Source organism: Dermacentor andersoni, chromosome 4 (assembly GCF_023375885.2).
Source record: "Dermacentor andersoni chromosome 4, qqDerAnde1_hic_scaffold, whole genome shotgun sequence".
NCBI lineage: Eukaryota > Metazoa > Arthropoda > Arachnida > Ixodida > Ixodidae > Dermacentor > Dermacentor andersoni.
Window position 1 is genome coordinate 139,716,915 of NC_092817.1, and position 6,532 is coordinate 139,723,446.

General features: G+C 44.2%; 1 long non-coding RNA gene across 1 annotated transcript; it reads right to left on the reverse strand.

The window, feature by feature from the left end:
• Nucleotides 1-932: 932 nt before the first annotated feature.
• LOC126537842 (uncharacterized) lies at nt 933-2,236 on the reverse strand. Its single transcript, XR_011893645.1, has 2 exons — nt 2,120-2,236; nt 933-1,222 (listed from the first exon to the last, which is right to left on the reverse strand). It is a non-coding gene; the product is annotated as an uncharacterized lncRNA (long non-coding RNA).
• Nucleotides 2,237-6,532: the final 4,296 nt, after the last annotated feature.

The following is a 6,532-nucleotide window of genomic DNA, read 5'->3' on the forward strand; positions in this document are numbered from 1 at the left end:
ACTTTACAAAGTATTTTAACAAAAATTTATGAAGCTGTTCTCAACAAGTCAATAATTGTAAACATACTAAAGACACACTGAGCAAAGTAAACGGCACCTTGTCGTATTAACTTATGCATTCCTTGTTCCCGTCAAATGCCGATGCATTTCGTAAAAAAAAAAGTATTCTTGCGTTCTTGATAAGGATGCGTTCTGTTGTACGATCGGTTGGGTAGGTTATGAAAAAATATGCATCGCATTGTAGCGTTTAAACCCCTCGTATAATCGTCTGTGTTGGGTACCTGCATAGTTTTTATTTCATGAACCGTACCTTATTTCATTTCTGCACATTCACGGAGAGCGTTTGCCTTGTGTCGGCGTAATTACAAGCATGTGCCGAACGTATATTGCAATCTTAAATTGCAAAGTACTGTCTGTTCTTTTGGGGGGTAATCCTCCTTGCATATGAACTGTATATCAGTGCCGCTAAAAGCCTGACATGCTGAAAGTACCAATATGTGTACTAAATATCGTTGTGTGCGGCAAATATTTCGCAAGTGACGACATAACTAGAGGGCCTGAGACAGCGCCTTCTAAAAAGAAAATATATGGAATGTATATCTTCTCTGACGGTACCTTTCTACGAATGGTTTCTGAAAATAAGTTCTTGCATGCCACTGATAGGTTCCTTTATTGGCCATATGACGTAGAGCTTACGGCGTCCTTGTGACCGTCTTATCTGCATAACTACTGCTGTTGCCGTAACTGTGCTGCCGTGCGGACGTTGTAGCCACTTCGCACCGCTGGCCGGAAGCATGCTTCCAGAGCAGTGCATCCGATGGGCTCACGTTGGACAAGCGCGGTTAAAACATAAAGCGTATATACGTGTATGGTTTCACCACGAGAGCGGCTAGAATTAAGTGGACGCTCTGTCAGACGAGAAAACGCAGTACAACAGAGCCATATCAGCTTTATTAAGATAATGCTGTGCATTAGTTATTATTTTTCCCCAGATTCTTTATTCCGTTCACGTAGTATATTAGTTGAAAAAGCGCAGTATCCTTTCAAGAAACTGAAAAGCAGAATGGTCAGGTTCCCGGCGTTGTCGAAGGTATGTGCTACTTGGTGGACACGCAGCAATTCTTCGATGAACGTCCGCAACGGACATAACGGTTCGGTTCTTCATCTTCATGGCATTTTTTTCGGCATTCTCCTCCAATTTTGGTGCATGATCTAGTTTTATCTGCAATGTAGAGATTTTCATTTAGTTAGAATCTTACCGAACTTTTTGGTATATAGTTGCGTGGGTATAACTCATAGTCTGCAAGTAACTCGTAGTGTGTAAATGCTATCACACACTGGCCTAAAGCGGCGTGGAACTGCGGATTTTTCAAGAGATGTCAGCTAAGGCAACGAGCTATCGTGTAAGCTTGCGGCACAGGAACGTTCCATAATTGTATTGTGAATAGGTTCTGCCTTTCGCTAGAATGAGTGACTCATAGTTCACATAACTATATTTCGAGCGGTTTATGTACTTGCGACGACCTTTAGTACTGTGCGCTTAGAGTTGGGTGCAGCTATAGTTTAAGGAAACGACAATTTCACAGACGCAGCAAGCGCGCACTACGCGTTGTTGTTGTGCACTTTTAGAGGACAAGTAAATGCGCAAAATTGTATTAGAGCTAATCGCATATTACACCGCGTAGAATTCTCAATACCTTGCCCATATGAGCCGATAAGTGACTTTCATACACTGAAAATATGTCTAACTTCAAAATCCAATAGTAATGTATTTCTATGCTGGAATGATGGTTCGTGAGTTAAGCAAGTAGGAAAAAGAAGAAAATGTCGCTCCCACCTTTTTTTTTTTTTCAGCGATATTTATATTCGGCGATATCGCCAGAAAACGGCAGCACCCGTTCATTGCTTATCGCCTTTTTAAAACAGTGAGTGACCCTCTCAACAAACATCGATTTATGAAGGAGTGTCGGAAAGAAGAGGGAAGCTTGGCGGGGGGAGCACAGTAATAGTGACACAGCAATGAAGAATGAAACAGTGATCAAACGGGCGATTGGCTTAACCAGACGTGTTTTTTCTGCTATTTACTTAGTGTTTTGAGCAAAGAAAAACTGGAACTTACAAACGTTGCAGCACACATCGCTGTCCTTACAACCGTGGAGTCGCAGCCGGTATTTTGGTTTACAATAGTCCAACGGAAAGCATTTATGCCCCAGGAACGTGCACTTGTCTGACTCCCATAGTGCTGTTAAAACAGACAAGACGTCCTTATTCATAATAATATCAAACAAAATAGCGCTGGATAATTCTGACTGCTGTACTGTGAAAGCAGCCTAATGCATTTCCTGGTGAGTTTAGTTGTCCGTTTTCAGATTTTGGAAATTATACTCTATGTACCTCTGGTAGTTTTCAAATTTTCACGTATAAAGCGTAACTTTCAAGCACTTCCTTAAAGTTGTGTTAACGATAATGTAATGAGAAACAACGGCATTAATGTGTTTGTACCACAACACGAATGAAATTTCACGGTCTACCATTGTACTAAGAGCGCGCAGTCGGCTGGCAAAGTTGGGTAGCTTTCAGTCGTAGATGCTGCGCGAATGAGTTTCTTTCACACTTAGACAGCTTATCAACAAGGTCTGAGCTAATGAACACCAGGTCAAGAAGTGTGTTTTGTCTTGTTGCGCCATTGACTACTTGTGTAAGCCCAAAAGATAAAGAAAAGTTAATTAGTTCGCTACCTAAATAACTGTGATGCGATAGTGAGGGCCAGTGAATATCTGGTGTGTTAAAGTCTCCCATTAGAATTAAGCTAAATGCATGAAAACTTTGCGTGTTGACGTGATCAGCGAGAAGAAAAATGTTATCAGGTGAGGAGGCATGTGGATGGTAGAAAACAGAGACTATGATTGTTTTTTTGCCTAGGTACAATTTACACCAAACAGACTCAAGATCTGTTGGAGGACAGATAACTGAAAACTTTAAGTCCGCTTTAAAAAAAAAGGGCGACACCGCCTCCCCTGCCAGTTTCGCGGTCTGATCTGACAGCTACATAGCCGGGTGGAGTGATTTCAGAGTCATATATGTGATCGTGAAGCCATGTTTGAGTGACACCAATGTTCTTGACGCCGAGTAGAAAATTTGACTATGCGTGGCATCATAGTCAAAGGCAGCCAGTTAATTTTGACCACTATTTGCGAGATGGAAGTTGGTACACGTAAACCTGGATGTAATCTCCAAAACAACCACATTGCCTATAGCAATGCTGTCTTGATGATTCCGTCGTTTTCATTGCGTCGCATTGATCCATTGTTATCACTGCTGTGTTGAGATGCTGACGTCGTCTCTCCGTATTTATCAACAATCGCCCTCAAGCGATCGCACTTATACTGTTGTTGTTATGCAGTCATGGTTATGTCAGCTCCGTCATCCCGAAGTCATTATGCTGTCATTTTCATACGATCGTCATAGCACTACCGTAAAGCCGTTGTCACACGGCCGTCAACATAGTCATCCCACTGTGTTATACCCACAGTCATTATACAGTCGTTGTCATTCCAATGCCGCCGTTTCATCGTCATCATACCCTCGTCTGAGTCATCCTTGGGGCCGTCCTCCATAGAAGCCGTCTGAGGCGTTCCTTGGGGATGCTATCTTTGTCGCTCTACCACTTCCAAGCCGTCGTCGACATTGCCTTATGTCATCGCAATGTCATCAAGCCGTCTTTATCCTACAGATTTCGTAATTTCAGCGCTTTCGTCCCATTGTAACCACGCAGCCGTCGTCAAGCTGTCGTCGCCATACGAATATTGTCATTCTTGGCTGCAAGCCGTCAGCGCCAATGCGTCATCGTCATAAAGACATCGTAATTGTAACGTCTGCTATCGAGCTAATTGCCACGTGTCTAGAAGTGGTTTTATGTGCAAAAGAAGACACGGAGAGGTGCAGTGTGTGTCAGCCCGTGCCTATTCTCTGTCCGTGTCATATTTTGCGCCTAAAACTTTTCATACTTATGGTCATTGTGCAGCGGTCATTTCGTCGCCGTCATTCCGCCATGATTATTTATTCGTTGCCATAGAGTGGATCCGCATGATCTAGAGCTAAACGTTTACGTTGAGCGTGGTCTTTCTTGTATACTTGTAAATGAATCCTCAGCAAGAAAATCATTCTTTGCAAACAAGGCTCGTATTGTCTGGATACCTAGGAATACTTCTCGCTATGTTTGTGTATGCGCTAGTAAAATAACCAGAGAGCTCACTAACCCGACCCCATTATATGGACGCCGAAATTCATTTCCGATGTCACCTTAATGTTGGATGAAAAGTCCAAGAGCAATAACATCGCGCCAGCGCACCGTGTGCTGTAAATGTGAGCGAAATTTTGCGAGTGTCAGCCGAGAACGACGGAGGCTTGATGCGGCGGTGCCTTCTCGAGCTCAGAAGGGATAGAAGGAGGGAGGTTCCGCGCCGTCTTCTCACTCGCGCAGCGGAGGAGCGGAGAGACGTGCGCGCGCTAAGAGAGGAGGGGAAAGAGCATGTTAGCGCGCATCTCCCCATATACTCCAGCTGCGGTTGGAGCTACTCGGTAGCTGGATTGCTAGTACATTTACACACAGTGCAATTTGATTAATAAATTATCCCCGACTACTCAACCCTTACATAGGTGGCGACGTTCATTGCCGATTTCAGTCAGCTGCGAATGAACTTACATTTTTGCCGAATCAGAAAAGTAGAACACCTGGTTGTCTTCGAAATGCAAGCATGTCTCTTAGTTACCCAGTTCTCAACTGCCTTGTACCTACCGTTTCCGTCTACACACGAAATAATTAGAGCAACAATATTTATAAAAATTACAACATCACACATCTCACCATGTCTGCTGGCGCTAATGCGAATATCGATCTAGCAATGTAGCAGTAGACCCAATTCCAAAGTCACGTTTATTTAACATGACTAGTTTTAATTCTGAGACTTACGTTGCGTGGGCTGTATGCAACTTACTCAAATATCATTCCACTTTGCTATGGCACTTGCTTGCCGAGGTCGCCCATGAGCATGGAGGCATTATGATGGCTAGGAGAAGCCAACGGCTAAAAGAAGGCGGCGATGAAGGAATGATATCGAAGGAATGACCGTGGCGTATAACGATGACTTCATGACGGCAATCAGATGGCGATTCAATGATCACGATCGTATAACGACGACAACCGGACGATTACATGGCGACAATGAGATGACAGCTTTATGCGATGATGGCGTGACACCGTCGGTATGACAAAAAACCGGATGAAGTAGGAATGACGACGAGGGTCTGCAAACGGATGCGTGATTGCTTTGGGACGGTGACTCAATTACTACGATGGCATAGCAACGGCGACATCATCGCGATTGTATGTTGTTGCGTTCATGGCCAGCGGCCACGCTGTTGGCAGTAACTACAGGAGACAGTGTCCCCCGGCAAAAAAGCCTCCGTTTATTCTCGGCTTGAGAATATATGGGTCAGGGAAAAGAGAGGGAGCGGAGAAGCAAGAGAAAGGGGAAAGGTACGACGCATGCGCTTTGTTGTCAGTGCCGGTACGAGTCTGGTTTTGAGCTTGGCTATCTGCAGCATCTGTAGCACATGGCGAGAGCGTGTATACGATACAATGGAAAATAACGGATGACGTCGACGGATCGAGGGAGACCAAGGGGAAGGCGGGAGATGGAAACTCAGGATGATAAACAAAACGGGAACCAGGCAAAGACGGGAGCCAACATTACGACACGTGGACTTGTCTTTCTCAAAGCGAGGTATTGTTTCCTCGGCACAGTGTACATGAGTAGGGTTCTTTTAAAGGGGAGGAGGGGGGGGGGGGGGATAAGATGGGCGGGTGACGCAATGACCGGTGGTGTGTCAGCAGCGATGGTATACAATTGAAAAGAAACGGGTGCTATTCACACGGCCGGCAACAAGGCTGTGTGTTAGTCGGCGTGTTTTTTTCGCGGAAGGGGCCTGGATGACTGCGGGGGGGAGGGGGGCTTGGCGATGGCGATGTGACGAGAAATACACGACTATCTGACGACCATGACCTGACAACGATGGCATGACGAGAGTTGGATGACCAAGCTAGAATGACTACGATGCAACGATGACGACTGCATCAGGACCCCTATATTATACCTAGTGGCCTAAGCAGGTATACAACTTGGGCCACTCGGTCGCTGTGAGTAGATAGATAGATAGATAGATAGATAGATAGATAGATAGATAGATAGATAGATAGATAGATAGATAGATAGATAGATAGATAGATAGATAGATAGATAGATAGATAGATAGATAGATAGATAGATAGATAGATAGATAGATAGATAGATAGATAGATAGATAGATAGATAGATAGATAGATAGATAGATAGATAGATAGATAGATAGATAGATAGATAGATAGATAGATAGATAGGCTTTAAACGGCTGGGGTAAGCAAAGAATGCTATTCGCATTAAAATAGAAACTTACTTAGACCGCTTAAGTACTGCACACACAACCGGAAGCT